The 16,054-nt window shown below is 44.4% G+C and overlaps 1 protein-coding gene across 4 annotated transcripts in view; it reads left to right on the forward strand.

Annotated features, from left to right (window-relative positions):
• Nucleotides 1-16,054, forward strand: part of LOC145358038 (transcription factor HIVEP3-like) — a 397,799-nt gene that overhangs the window by 308,798 nt on the left and 72,947 nt on the right. The gene's annotated exons all lie outside the window — the stretch shown is intronic.

Genomic DNA, 16,054 nt, shown 5'->3' on the forward strand with positions numbered 1-16,054 from the left:
GCGACTAGGGGAATTTCACAGTAACTTCATTGCAGTGTTAATGTCAGCCTTACTTGTGACTAATAAATAAACTTTACTTTTAATATGAATGAAAGCCATTTGATGACCGATTACTGAGCTGGACTAGGACCAACATCAACCCTTTGCAACATTGGTTTACTTTGGACCATTTGTATTTCTCACAGAGAATCATGGTCCTTTTTTAGTCCGGATTGAGTTCAAAGATTCAAGTCCCACCGAACCAGTGGGGTCAGAAGGTGGAGCCTCAGTTCAGCCAAAATTCACCGTTAGTAAAGTCTCTCCTTCTAGCTGACTGCAGGATAGTGCTCGTACGGGAAATGAGTTTCGACCCATTCAGTTCAGTTCTGACGGACAAATATCTGCAGCAGAGTGTGGACTGGTTCAATATTTGTTTGGGCAGTCTCACATGTCAAGGAAATGGAACGGTCTTGCTGCAGCCACTCAGCGTTTGACATTGAGACACATTATTGGCAAACTATAGAAAGAGGCTGCACTTGTCCAGAACAGGGTCCAGCCACGGTGCAAGAAATGAGCATTCCTTTTTATCCCCCAAAGTTAGCTTTCAGAGGCCAAGAAATATCAGCATTCACTGAGACCAGTTATCAGGACCAATCAACCGTGGGCCAACAGGCTCAGCCATAATGCTGCAGATTGAATACCCATCTCCCCCAGTTTTATATTTAGTGTGATAGTTACAGAAACATAGAAAATAGGAGCAGGTGGAGGCCACTCAGCCCTTGTGCCTGCTCTGCCATTCATCATGGTCATCCAACTCAACAGCCTGATCAACTCCAAACTGTGCAGTGCTCCCAAAAACTGAGGGAAAACAAGGCTCCCTCGTAGAAACGTAGAAAAACTACAGCACAAACAGACCCTTCAGCCCACAAATTTCGCCAAACATGTCCTTACCTCATAGGCATACCTATAACCCTCTATCTTACTAAGTTCCATGTACTTAGCCAAAAGTCTCTTAAAACACCCTATTGAATCCGCCTCCATCACCACTGCCTGCAGCCAATCCCATGCACCCACCACCCACTGAGTGAAAAACTTACTCCTGACATCTCCTCTGTACCTGCTCCCCAACACCCTAAACCTGTGTCCTTTTGTGGTAACCATTTCAGCCCTGGGAAAAAGCCTCTGAGAATCCATAGATCTGTAGGGATCCCACTTTAGGGACTCTATGGATCGTAGAATCTATACAAACACTACAGTGCAGAAGGAGGCCATTCGGCCCATCGAGTCTACACCAATTACAATCCCACCCAGGCCGTATTCATGCAGCCAAAGGAAAGAAATTATGAGAAAGTATGAGCCAAATGGGAGGTGAGGTGTTGGGGATAGCGACCCGAGGAGGTATCCAGGGCATGTTTGTCCACAAGCCTAATGAAGGTAGTGTCGGCAAGCTAAGGATGCCATTTGCTGTGACCTAGGTTGGCAGCTCACCAGAGTGCCTCATAAGAAATCAGGGATAAATGGGCAAACTGGGTTCAAGTAGGTAGCACGTTGGCCTTTTCTAGGAAGGCTGATCCTTCCGCCAAGCACTGGGAAAAACTGATCATGGCTTTGCACGTTCTGAAGCCATTTGTGGGTCAGTTTGGCAAGTGGACGCGCAACAGGTATTAGACTCCAGCACCCAATTTCCAGTGGGTCTCATATTAGTTTCAGGCAGACATTCTGGACACTAACCGAACAGCCATCATCAACAACAGTGGGTGGCACACTCTGTATTGGATCCACTGCCTGTAAAACAGGTACAATACCATCAGATTCCCTGACCAAAATCTACTCTGCACAAAGGTAAATGACAAACAGGATGGCACAGAAATCAGTTCAGATCTGACTGATTTTAGTGGAAGGTTGAACAGAAAATCTGAGGCAGGATGCTGCATAGTCCCATAGTTCTAACTCAGAACGGTCTGAGTTCTTTCTTTTCTCCTTTCATGGGATGTAGGTGCTGATGGCTGGGCCGGCACTTGTTGCTCATCCCTAATTGCCCTTGAACTGAGTGGTTTGCTAGGGCCATTTCAGAGTCAACCACATTGCTGTGGGTCTACATGAAGGCTAGACTGAGTGAGGATGGCAGATTTGCTCCCCTGAGCAAGATGGGTTTTTACAACAATTGAATTTGATTTGATTTATTATTGTAACATGTATTGGGATACAGTGAAAAATATTGTTTCTTATATAGACAAGACATAGCGTTCATTGAGAAGGAAAGGCGAGAGTGCAGAATGTAGTGTTACAGTCATAGGGTGTGGAGAAAGATCAACTTAGTGCCAGGTAGGTCTATTTCAAAAGTCTGATGGTAGCAGGGAAGAAGCTGTTCTTAATTTGCTTGGTACATGACCTTGGACGTTTGTATCTTTTTCCCAACGGAAGAAGGTGGAAGAGAGAATGTCCAGGGTGCTTAGAGTCCTTGATTATGCAGGGTGCTTTTCCAAGGCAATGGGAAGTGTAAACAGAGACAATGGATGGGACACTTGTTTGCATGATAAAGGTCATTTTTATGGTCACCATTACTGAAACAACCTCCATGTTCCAATGGTGTGATCTTACCTGCCATTCATGCCACACTCCCGCCCAGTGAGGTCAGAGAATTTGATGGCCAGCCAGACCTCTGTTCGTTGCCACTGGATGGGATAGTTCCACCAGCGTGAATGTTGCTGAGATTCCAGACCATGATTATCAAACTGTATTTCAATTCCACCAGTTGTTATGATGTCTCATGCTGGGGTGAGTTTTGTAATGTGGACACTGGGCGTTTTCCGAACGATACCCTGTGGTATCCGATCGGCCTGCCCAGGTAGGGCAGTTTTTGAGATCTTTCTACAGTAATATTTACAGTAATGCCATCATCCCATTGTAAATTGCTTAAAGCACAGTGATAGTTTTATTGAGAGTCCAACCCAGGCCCTTTTAAGTAACTTGCTTTCTTTGGAAAAGGGGAGCTGTCAAAAGAAGAGTTTTCATGAACTGTGAACGGAGTTGACAGAACAGATGGTGAAAGATTGAAGCAACGCCAAGGGATAAGTTTAAAGGTCGGGAATTTGTGAGGGTGACAGGACCTTGGGCGATACTTCTCCACCACCCAATGTGAAGTTCCCAGGGTAGATAACCAAAGCTGCCGGTATAAACAAGGTCAAGTGACTACGTTTGTGGCAATTCCTTGGGCACCAGTGGGCTGCCATGTTTACTTCAATATAACCCCGACAGCGCTTCAGAGAAGTTTCTCATTGGCTGTAAAGTGCTTTGGGATGTCCTGTGATTGTGAAAGGTGCCGTACAAATAGAAGTTCTTCCTTCCTTGACTGAAGCATCTCAAATGATTAAAATCTACTTGATGCGATTTCATTAGGCAGGGTGCAGAGGAGATTCACCAGGGTGTCGCCTGAGCTGGAGCATTTCAGCTGGGAAGAGAGGGCTGGCTAGGCTGGGGTTCTTTTCCTCAGAGCAGAGAAGGCTGAGGAGGGACCCCACTGAGGTATACGAAATTATGAGGGACGAAGATAGGGAGGAACTTTTTCCCTTCCTAGAGAGATCAACATCTGGGAGGGGAAGGGGGGGCATAGATTTAAGTGAAGAGGCAGGAGATTTAGAGGGGAATTGAGGAAAGACCTTCTCACCCAGAGGATGCTGAGAATGTGGAACTCACTGTGTAAAAGGGTAGTATAGGCGGGAACCCTCACAACATTTAAGAAGCATTTAGATGAGCACTTGAAACACCATAGCATACAAGTCTATGGACCAAATGCTGGAAAATGGGATTAGAATAGATAGGTCCTTAATGCTCAGTGCAGATGTGATAGGCCAAAGGGCCACTTTTTGTGCTGTAAATCTCTAGGATAATTTGTTGTCTCCCAAAGCACAGCTCCTGTAGACAGTGAGGACAATGCTCATTATTAACAACAAAAGCAGCACGCTGCAGCTTTTTTTAAAGGTGCTTTACTCTGCAGTTGGAGGGAGCTGGTGATCTGGGATCAGCACTGAATCATTTTAAAAAGATCGTGTGCGGGTCTGAATGAAAAGGGAGGGAAAAAAATTAAAACACCCTCCAGGCTAAACGTGCTAAAAAACGTTTGATCAAAAGTGACGAGTGACAAATTGGATTTCTGCTTATTATTTTTAAGTGTGTGACAATCAAAATAAAGTCCCATCTTTTCAAAAACCAAAATGGGCAGCTATCACTCTGCAGATCAGTCTGAACATGTCAAGATTGACCACATTTGTATGAAAGAATCCAACAAAATTCTCATTGTCTATAGCAATCAGAGTCAATCTACAATTGATTCCCTTTTAATTGAATAATCCCTTTAGTCTTAAGTGGTATTGATTGGTTTTGGGACATGATCGTAGTAATGCATCAACATGAGCACATTAGCCAAATGATTTGTATGTTTGAGAATGGATAAACCTTTGTGATACGTTGCTTTGTGGAATACATGATATAGCATACAGCTGATGGAGCATGGCTGATGGCCAGTAACCATATGACTAGGATGAAATTAATTGATCAATTTTCACACCTAGTGTTTGAACCAAATTGTAATCACAAATATCTGAAATCAGCGAAAGAATTATCTCCTGGCCTTGCAGAACTCATTCAGGACAGAGCATCAAGTGCGAAATACAAATGCATACAGAAGGAAAGCATCCGGAATTGCTGAGATCACGGTTGCCAGCTCAGGTTGGAAGTATTCCTGGAGGTTTCCTCAGGTGACCTCCAACCGGCCACCTCCAAACTCCTGCCACTGGTCAGCCGACATATCCGGCTTAATGGTGTCCTGCCTTCCCACTGGATCACCCTTTTTGTTGTGGATCCACATAACAGTTACTGGAGGGCCGGGCTCCAATCAGACCTATAAGTAGGATCCATGGGCGGCACAGTGTCACAGTGATTAGCTCTGCTGCCTCACAGTGCCAGGGACCAGGATTTGATTCAAGCCTTGATTGACTGTGTGAAGTTTGCACATTCTCTCCGTGTCTGCATGAGTTTCTTCCAGTGACTCCGGTTTCCTGCCATACTCCAAATACGTGCAGATTAGGCGGATTGGCCATGCCAAATTGCCCTTTGCTGTCCAAAGAGGTATATGTTAGGTAGATTAGCCATGCTAAATGTGCAGAGGTGTGGGGATAGGGCAGGGGTGAGAGCCTGGGTGAGATAATCCATCAGAGAGTTGGTGCAGACTCACTGGGCCAAATGGCATCCTTCTGCGCTGTAAGGAGTCTATGTTTTTCAAACTTACTCTTTAGATCAAGCTATCGGTCACCCTTTCGTTTACCTCCTTAACAGGGCTCAGTTTCAAACTTAGTTTGATAAAATGTTCCCGTGAAGTACCTTGGGGAATCTTTTACAATGTTAAATGGACGATATAAATGCACTTTGTCGTTATTTGGCCAAATGACCTCCTTCTGCCTCTGAGGATTCTATGATCATGACCACCTATTTTCTCAGAACAAAGATTAGCCTCATAGCAAATGGAGTTCTGTTCTGTATACACACCTGTATGACTTAGGAAGCCAGACTGGAAAAGAACATAGTTCATCATAGAATGCAAAGTAAAACCACTCAGTAGTGTACACATTGTTCTGCTTGAGACTACTGTTCAGCAGGCCCAGTCCTGGGCCTGCTTTATAAATGCTCAGGTAATGAGTCCCAGCTGGGTAGGCTGCTGCCCATTACCAGGGAATCTCATACCCAACGAGCCCCACAAGGAGATCATTCAGTGATTCCCCATGGACCTCATGGAGATTATCACAATGCCCAAGAAATCCACACACTGACAGGCTCTGCGATTGATCTGAATGCTTGCATTCAGGAATACATTAAGATTCTGGTACCAGGGCTTGGAGCTAAACAGGTTACAGCTGTTGGCCATTAGTCACAGCCTGTGGGGATTGGTCAGCTCAGTTTGCTAGATAGCTGGAATGTGGTGCAGATTGATGGCAACCATTCAGGTTCAATCCCCAGACTGGATGTGGTCGTTCTCGCTGGACTGCCTCTTTGCTCTGCCCAATGCTTTATCATAGAATCCCTACAGTACAGAAAGAGGCCATTTGGTCCATCGAGTCTGCACTGACCACAATCCCACCCAGGCCATACCACCATATCCCTACATAATTACCCACTAATCCCTTTGACCTACACATCTTAGGACACTAAGGGGCAATTTTAGCTTAGCCAATCAACCTAACCCGCACATCTTTGAACTGTGGGAGGAAACTGGAGCACCTGGAGGAAACCCATGCAGTCACGAGGAGAATGTGCAAACTCCACACAGACAATGACCCAAGCTGGGAATCGAACCCCGGTCCCTGGAGCTATGAAGCAGCAATGCTAACCACTGTGCTACCGTGCCAACACATTTATGTGTTACGCCTGCAGCTATAACCACTTCTCTCTGTCTCTCTCTAATACAGAGGCTCATACCTATGGCTCATTATGGATTATGGCTAATTACCATTACCAGCTGAAATGTCTGTCTTGCTTCCTTTGAGTTGCTATCTGTATTCGGGTGAAAGAAATAGAAGGATAGAGTTAGCTAAAGGAGCATTGCTGCATGTTGAGCAAACAGATTAACTTGGACACTTTGAACCAAGTGATCTATTTCTGAGCAGTACAATTCGATGCATTGGGATTTTTGATGTGCTTATTGAACGAGATTACCTGCCATTGGGTTTTCTTATTGTCAGCACGTTTGTTGCTTTTGAACAAACATTGAGAATGCAATAGGGAACATTTGGCAGGATGTAGGTGTGACACATACCCAAAGGCCAGGCTGTATTCGAGAACTCTCAACACATTACAGGCAGATTGGGCACTGAGGAATAATTTCTGAATAATACCCGTAACTGGCTTGTGATTTGGAGATTACGTTGTGCTCCCACCTAGTGATTTTCAATCTATTTACCTTAATGGTTGAGATGCAGGTGCTCACTTGCTTTAAATGTGGTTAGATATGTCGTGGTAAAAATGCAAAACTTGCTACCATATGATGTAGTTGAGGCAAACAGCATAGGCGCAATTGAGAAGCTAGATATGTATTATGAGGGAGAAAGAAGGTGATGCTGATAGGATTAGAGGAAGTGAGTGCAAAGCATAAACATAGGCTTGAAACATTGAATCAAGTAGCTGGTTCAATTCTACAAATTCAAACAAATATAATCCTAGGGTGAACCAGAGGGGAGGCAGCCATAAAAGTTCAGTGTCAGCAGCTGAGACCCAGTTCTATTACGAAATAAGTGACTTGATCATTGGTATTGTGTTTACACAGAAGCTAATTAGTACAGAATGGCAAGTCTACCTTAGAATCATAGAATTCACACATTGCAGAAGGAGGCCATTTGGCCCATCGAGTCTGCCCCGACCACAATCCCACCCAGGCCCTATTCCTGTAACTCCGCATATTTATCCTGCTAATCCCCCTCACATTATAATTTAGCATGGCTAACTAACCTAACCCAGACATCGTTGGGAGGAAACCCAAGCAGACACATGCAAACTCCACACAGACAGTGATTCGAGACTGGAATTGAACCCGGGGCCATGGCGCTGTGAAGCAGTAGTGCTAACCATTGTGCCACCGTGCCGCCCATTAGATGACCAAGTGTTGAGTAGTTGCTTTTCTGGGTGAATCATTTTGAATGAGGTGTTGGCATTTTGTGAAAGGAGATCAAATGTCACATGGATAGAGGATGATTTGTATACTCATCCTGGAATCCTCACAGGGTTTTGGAAATCTTCAGTTGAATAGAGCTAAACATGAGGTTTGACTTATGCTGGTTTGAAATTGCTTAAGAACATAAGAAATAGGAGCAGGAGTAGGCCATCTAGCCCCTCCAGCCTGCCCCGCCATTCAATAAGATCATGGCTGATCTGATATTGGTTCACTTCCACTTACCTGCCTGCTCCCCATAACCTTTATCTACCTGTGACTTAAACACATTTAACAAGGTAGCCTTCACTGCTTCAATGGGCAGATAATTCCAAAGATTCACTACCCACTGGGAGAAGAAGTTCCTCCTCAACTCTAAGTGGAAATAATCTCTCTGCTTCTACCCTGTTTGCCCCTTCATTATCTTGTAAGTTTCTATAAGATCCCCCCTCAGCCTTCTAAACTCCAACGAGTACGGGCCCAATCTACTCAATCTCTCCTCATAAGCTAACCCCCTCATCTCCGGAATCAACCTCGTGAACCTTCACTGTACTCCCTCCAAAGCCAGTATATCCTTTTGCAAGTAAGGGGACTAAAATTGTACACAGTACTCTAGTTGCAGCCTCACTAGTACCCTGTACAGTTGCAGCAAGACCTCCCTGCTTTTATACTCCATCCCCCTCGCGATAAAGGCCAATGTTCCATTTGCCTTCCTGATCACCTGCAAACTGAGTTTTTGCGATTCATGCACATGGACCCCCAGGTCCCTCTGCACAGTAGCATGTTGTAATTTTTCACCACTTAAATAATAGTCCATGTTGTGTCATGCTCAGTAAAAGGCATGTCATATTCATGGACATTGACTGTGCTCGCATGGAAGCTTCCGAAGCTGCCTTTATTAAAAAATAGAAATCGGAAACTGTTAAGGAGGGGGGAGGGGGTATCAGGTATCGCTACAATTTCAACCCAGACTGTCCAAGCTTTCTGAAAGTTCTGAATTGAATCATACTGGCTGAGGGGACTTTCCCTTGAATGGACGTGTCTAGATGGTACTCCTTTGTGGAATTCACACCTGCTATTGGTTGAAGCTTACTCAGAAACACAAAGTTAATGGAATTTGGACTGCATGTTTCCAGGTTTGCAATGAAACAAAGGAAAGCTGACGAGACTAGTTATCCATAAGTTAAGTGTGGAAGATCACCATTTACCTTCTATTGTATGTCAGTGGCTATTGATCAAGTGACTGATTTTTGTTCTCTGATAATGAATGACCTCCTATTGTATACCAACGGCCATTGACCATGTGACTGCAATTCGTTCTCTGATCCTGATACACCATCTACCTTCTATAGTGTATCAGTGGCTGGTGACCATGTGACTGAAACTGGTTCTGTGCTTCTGAAATCCTTTCATCCCAAAAGAAGAAACCTGGGAGCAATCTGCAGAATAACACTGACAAGATGACAGTTGCAGAAGAGGGCAGTGCCAGCTTTGCCGTTTCAGAACACAAAAGACTTGCATGTGTCTTTAAAAGCCTTCCAGTCTGATCCTAAATTTCCAAGTGTACCTGTAAAATAATGGGACTTCCTGAAACAACAGCCATAAATGCCTGACTTCATGACCTGCTGAACATTCTTCTCTTTGAAGGAATCCTGCAGTAATCGTGACATCTGATGCCCCAGCCATCTGACCTTACCTGAATTACAATTTAAGAGTGGAAAAAAAATTTGTTCTTCGCTGGAGAGGCAAAGGCAGTCAAACTGTTAACTATTCTTTAGGTTTATATTTGTGGAAGTGTACCAACTTATTTAATTGTATATTTATTTATGATTATATTTATATTTATTATATATTTCTTTAATTGTATGTTATATTTATGATTCGTTTTGGTAGGACAAACTTGAATGCAGATTACAGGGTCAATGGTAGGGTTCGGAGGAATGTGAAGGAAAAGAGAGACCTTGGGGTTCATATCCACAGATCTTGCCGCTCAAGTGGATAGAGCCGTGAAGAAGGCTTATAGTGTGTTAGCTTTTATTAACAGGGGTTTTGAGTTTAAGAGCTGTGAGGTTATGCTGCAACTATACAGGGCCTTGGTGAGACCACATTTGGAATACTGTGTGCCGTTCTGGCCACCTCACTATAAGAAGGATGTGGAAGCATTGGAAAGAGTGCAGAGGAGATTTCCCAGAGTGCTGCCTGGTTTGGAGGGTAGGTCTTATGAGGAAAGGTTGAAGGATTGGGGCTTTTCTCTTTAGAGCAGAGGATGATGAGAGGTGACTTAATAGAGGTTTATAAGATGAAGAGGGGGATAAATAGAGTGGACGTGCAGAGACTATTTCCTCGGGTGGATGTAGCTGTTACTGGGGGCATAACTATAAGATTCATGGTGGGAGATGTAGGAGGAATGTCCGAGGTAGATTCTTTACTCAGAGAGTGGTTGGGGTGTGGAATGCACAGACTACTGTGATAGTGGAGTCGGATACTTTAGAAACTTTCAAGCGGTTATTGGATGGGCACATGGAACACACCAGAATGATCGGGAGTGGGATAGCTTGATCTTGTTCAGACCTGGCTTAGCACAACATCGAGGGGCAAAGGGCCTGTCCCGTGCTGTACTATTCTATGATCTATGTTCTATGTTTTATTTCTTGAGTGTGAGGTGTGTGACTGACGTAGCAATGATATTTCAGGGTGAGTGTGTGAATAAATAATCCGCTTTGTTTAAACCCACTGCTAATACTTATAAACTGATCACACACTAACAAGGTTTAAAAAGACATTTTCAAAAGTAAACCATACTAATCATAGAAAGAAGGGAAAGGAATTGAGGGTTTCAATTTATCTCTCCTCCCTATCTGTAAGTTGTTTGTGTAAGCATTTAATATATTTAAGTCTAAGTTTATTTATTAGTGTCACAAGTAGGCTTTCATTAACACTGCAATGAAGTTGTGAAAGTCCCCTAGTTGCCATACTCTGGCACCTGTTCGGGTACACTGAGAGAGAATTTAGCATGACTAATGCACCTAACCAGCACGTCTTTTGGACTGTTGGGGTGTGGGGTGTGGGGAGGGGGGCCAGAGCGCCCAGAGGAAACCCATGCAGACACAGGGACAATGTGCAAACTCCACACAGGCAGTGGCCCAAGCTGGAAATCGAACACAGGTCCCTGGTACTGTGAGGCAGCAGTACTAACCATTGTGCCACCGTGCTGACTATTACTTGGCATGATAAGATCTATCATGAGCATAATCCATGAGTGATAACAGTTTTGTAATAGTTCATTTTATTCCTGTTTGCTCCATAAAATTCCTTTAATTAGATCTGATTTTCTGTTGAAATTTTTGAGCATTTTCTCTTTTGGCCCCAGAACCTTATCATTCTTCTAACTTCCAATGAGCATAGGCCCAACCTTTCTTCATAAAACAACCCCTTGATCCCAGGAATCAGCCTAGTAAACTTCCTTTTGAACTGTTTCCAGGGCAAATCTATTGCTTGTTAATTGAGGAGACCAAAATTGTACGCAATACTCTCAACATGGTCTCACTAATATCCTATACAGTTATAGCAAGACTCCTCTCCTTTTATATTCTGTCCTCCCTTGCAATGAGGACCAACATGCTATTTGCTTTCTAACTGCCTGCTCTACCTGCAATCTAATGTCTTGTGATTCATGCACAAGGACACGCAGATCCCTCTGTACTGTAGCGTTCGGTAGTTTCTCTCCACTTAAATAATCGAAGAACAGTACAGCACGGGAACAAGCCCTTCGGCCCTCCAAGTCTGTGCCAATCGTGATGCCTGCCTAAACTAAAAACGTGTGCGCTGAGAGTCCGAATCCTTCCATTCTCAGCCCATTTATATATTCATCTAGTTGCCCTTTAAATGCCGCTATCTGTTCCCACCACCTCCCAGGTAGCGTATTCCAGATATTCACCATCCTCTGTGTAAAAATATTTGCCCCTCACATCTCCTCTAACTTTCTCCACGCACCTTAAACCTATGTCGCCTAGTACTTGGCCTTTTTACCCTAGGAAAGAACATCTGCCTATCTACTCTGTCCATACCACTCAAAATCTTGTAAGCCTATTCTCTGAACCAATCTCTATCCTTTCGCTGACACCTTTGTATCCTCCTCACAATAATTCCCACCTATTTTTTGCATTGTCAGCAAAACTTGTTGAGCCAGGCACCTGCCTTGAAATTAAAGCATTCAATCCCCCGACACTTGAACAAGTCACCCAAGGCTGGAATCGAACCTGGGTCCCCACTTTGTACCAAAATGGTGGATTAGAAGCAGCATTGCCAGTTATACAATAAGCTTTCGCGGTCAACAGGTATTGAAAAAGGGTAATAAGGAAAAATGACTACGTCCTGACTTTTGTATGACCTGGCAACAGATCATAATCACCCCCGCTTGCCAGTTTGTGTTGAAGCTTCAATGTCATCTGACTTAATCAGCAGGATTTAATTAACATCAAGAACATGCTTCCTAGCTCAGGATACTGACTTAAGCGATTAAGATTATTGCAGAAATAATCCAATCTTCTATGACCTAATTCCATAAGACAATAAGATATAGGAGCAGAAACAGGCCATTCATCCTGTCGAATGTGCTCTGCCATTCAATAACCTGATATGTTAATTCTTAACTCCACTTACCCACCACCCTTGATTCCCTTACTGATTAAAAATATCTACCCCTCAACCTTGAACATGCTGAACAACCCAGCCTCTGCAGCCCTCTGTGGTAAAGAATTCCACAGATTCACTACCCCCCGAGAGAAGAAATTCCTCTTCATCTCTGAGTTAAATGGGTGATGCCTGAGATTCTGCCCTTTGGTCCTAGACCCTCCCACAAGGGGAAAGATTGACTTAACTAGTTTGATTCATCCCTGCTGTCTCTCCTTCACTCTGCACATTTGTCTTTTTCAAGTCCATATCCAATTCCCCACCTGTAGGTGATTCACATTTTCAACCAGGAATACAAGGCTTTATTTCCAAGTTGAGAAAACACTGGAAAATCCCAGCTGGTCTGGCAGCATCTGTAAGGAGAGAAAAGAGCTGATGTTTCGAGTCCAGAGGACCCTTTGTCCTAGCTTGGACGAAGAGTCATCAGGACTTGAAACGTCAGCCCTTTTCTCTCCTTACAGATGCTGCCAGACCTGCTGAGATTTTCCAGCGTTTTCTCTTTTGGTTTCAGATTCCTGCGTCCGCAGTAATTTGCTTTTATTTCCAAGCTGGCTTGCTGCTCTGTAGTTAACTGATTGGATGATGGCTTTGCTGAAAACTCCCTTTCAGTCCGCAGTTTTAACCCTGAACCTTTGGTTGCTTTCTCCGGCCAACCCCCAATCTGTCTGTTCGCTGCCTCATGCGCTGCTGAAATGAAGCGCGATGGATGTTCAGACAATTTTCAGCGAGGTTTCCAGACTCAGTAGTGACTTCAGTAACCTCAGCTCATAATGACCGCTCTTTCAGCCAGTGAGTAGAGGCTGCTGTTGCCGTTAACAGCACCTCCAGATCAATCATTTCCCCAGTACAAACTCTGGATGCTGGAAATCTGAAATGAACACGGAAAATGCTGCTATCACTCAGCAGGTCAGGCAGCATCTGTGGAGAAAGAAATTGCGTTTTCCTTGGAACTGAATGATTCGATCGTGATGAAAGATCATTAACCTGAAACATTAATTCCGTTCCTGTCTCTATAGATGTTGCCAGCCCAGGCCTCACCTGACCTGCTGGGTTTTCCAGTATTACTCCCCCTCTTTTCTTTCTTATCCTTTTCAAACTTTATTTTGTTTGCACCAGCATCTCTTTAATTACTTAATCACACTATGGGGTGGCATGGTGGCACAGTGGTTGGCACTGATCCTCACAACGCCAGGAATCCGCATTTGATTCCAGTCTCGGGTGACTGTCTGCGTGGAGTTTGCACATTCTCCCCGTGTCTGCGTTGGCTTCCTCTGGATGCTGCAATTCCTCCCACACTCCCAAAGATATGCAGGTTGATTAGCTTTGGTAAATTGTCTATTAGTGTTGGAGGATTAGCAGGGCAAATATATGGAGGTTACAATGTTAGGGCTTGGGTGGATTATTGTTGATGCAGGCTCGATGGGCTGAATGGCCTCCTTCTGCACTGTAGGGATTCTATGATTCCTTTCACTGTCTTTTTTGTTTGTTCCTCCACGCCTCCTTTTCTCTGGTACTACACTTACTTAAAATCTGTAAGCTGCCAGCAGTAGTAGCAGAGGCAGGTACAGTTTTGTCTTTTACAAAGCATTTAGACAGTTATGTGAGTAAGATGGGTATAGAGTGATATCAGCCAAACGTGAGCAATTGGGACTAGCTTAGTGGTTTAAAAAAAAGGACAGCATGGACAAGTTGGGCCAAAAGGCCTGTTTCTATGTTGTAAACCTCTTTCAGTCTATAATCTCATAAGAACATAAGAACATAAGAAATAGGAGCAGGAGTAGGCCATCTAGCCCTTCGAGCCTGCCCCGCCATTCAATAAGATCATGGCTGATCTGTCGTGGCTCAGTTCCACCCTCCCGCCCTCTCCCCATAACCCTTAATCCCCTCTCTTATCAAGAACCCATCAACCTGCTTCTTAAAAATATTTAGCGAGGCAGCCTCCACCACTTCAACGGGCAGAGAATTCCAGAGATTCACCACCCTTTGAGTGAAGAAGTTCCTCCTCAACTCCGTTCTAAACCGCCTCCCCTTTATCTTGAGGCTGTGCCCCCTAGTCCTACTGTCTTTTTTGAGCGGGAAGAGTCTCTCCACCTCTATCCTATCCATCCCATTCATCATCTTATACGTCTCAATGAGATCTCCCCTCATTCTTCTAAACTCTAACGAGTACAAGCCTAGTTTATTCAGCCTCTCCTCATAGCTCAATCCCCTCAACTCCGGTATCAGCCTAGTAAACCTCCTCTGCACTCCCTCCAGGGCCAAAATATCCTTGCGCAGGTGCGGCGCCCAAAACTGCACACAGTACTCCAGCTGCGGCCTCACCAATGCCCTATACAGCTGCAGCAAGACCTCCCTACTTTTATATTCAATCCCCCTCGCTATGAAGGCCAGCATCCCATTCGCCTTCCTGACCACCTGCTGCACCTGCAAGCTGGGTTTTTGCGACTCATGCACAAGGACCCCGAGGTCCCTCTGCACCGTCGCCTGCTGCAGTTTTTCGCCACGTAAGTAATAGTCCTTCCTACCATTCTTCCTACCAAAGTATCTCAAACTTGTTCTGGTTCTGATGAAAGGCTATAACATGAATCTTGTTTCTCCATCCATCAGCACTGCCTAAGCTACTCACTATTTCCAGCCTTTCCTGTTTATAGTCCAGTTAGCTTACTTGATTTGTTGCTGAGATCGTTTCACAGGAGGTGGGATGGAGACTCTGGTCTACTAAGACTTATGCATAAAAGCACTTCAATATTGATGTAAAGAACTTGGACTTTTTTTAAAATTGGGACATGGGCACAGTCACACTTACTGCCAAACCAGTGGTCCTGAGGAGTTGATGGTGACTTTCTTAAGTTTCATTCCACTTCAAGGGGCGAATACTCCCTGTGGAACTGGAGTCACGTGCAGGCACCTTGACCCCCGAGGACCAGAAAACAATAGGGGCAAATTTTCCAGTTCCACCTGCCATAAGAAAGATGTAACAAACTGTTGAAAGGTACATTGACCTCAAGTGGGGATTTCCAGACTCGGGGCTGGCACGACTGGAAAAACTACCCACATGGTGACTGATGTTTTCTTTTAAAACCAACACAGTGAACAAGAGCTAAGGTCAAATACGTTAGTGTGAATCACTGCTTTCCTTCCAATTTCCATTTTTTGGTAATATCTACAGGGCAAACCACCTTCCAAATTTAAACAATCTAGAAAACCCAAGGCAGCAAATCTTGGCAGGTTTTTTAAAATTACTTGGAAGTGGCAGGGTTGCTGAGACTTGCAAAAACCTATTCTGAACTTTTGAGCGTCTCCAGTATCCATCACTTCACCATGACCATGGCTTCAGCTGCCTGGACTCCTAACTCAGGAGTTTCTTTTGTGAACCTCACTGGCATTTTCCTCCTTTTAAAGATCAAGTAGAATCTCCACATGCAGAAGGAGGCCATGCATCGAGCCTGCAGTGACAACAATCCCACCCAGGCCCTATCCCCGTAACCTGCATATTTACCCTGCTATTCCCCCTCCTAAGGGGCAATTTAGCATAGTCATTTAACCTAACCTGCTCATCTTTGGACTGCAGGAGGAAACCGGAGCACCCGGAGGAAACCCATGGAGACATGGGGAGAATGTGCAAACTCCACATAAGCAGTGACCCGAAGCTGGAATCAAACTCAGAACCCCCGCACTGTGAGGCAG

Source organism: Carcharhinus amblyrhynchos, chromosome 24 (assembly GCF_965287045.1).
Source record: "Carcharhinus amblyrhynchos chromosome 24, sCarAmb.v2.hapA, whole genome shotgun sequence".
Lineage (NCBI taxonomy): Eukaryota > Metazoa > Chordata > Chondrichthyes > Carcharhiniformes > Carcharhinidae > Carcharhinus > Carcharhinus amblyrhynchos.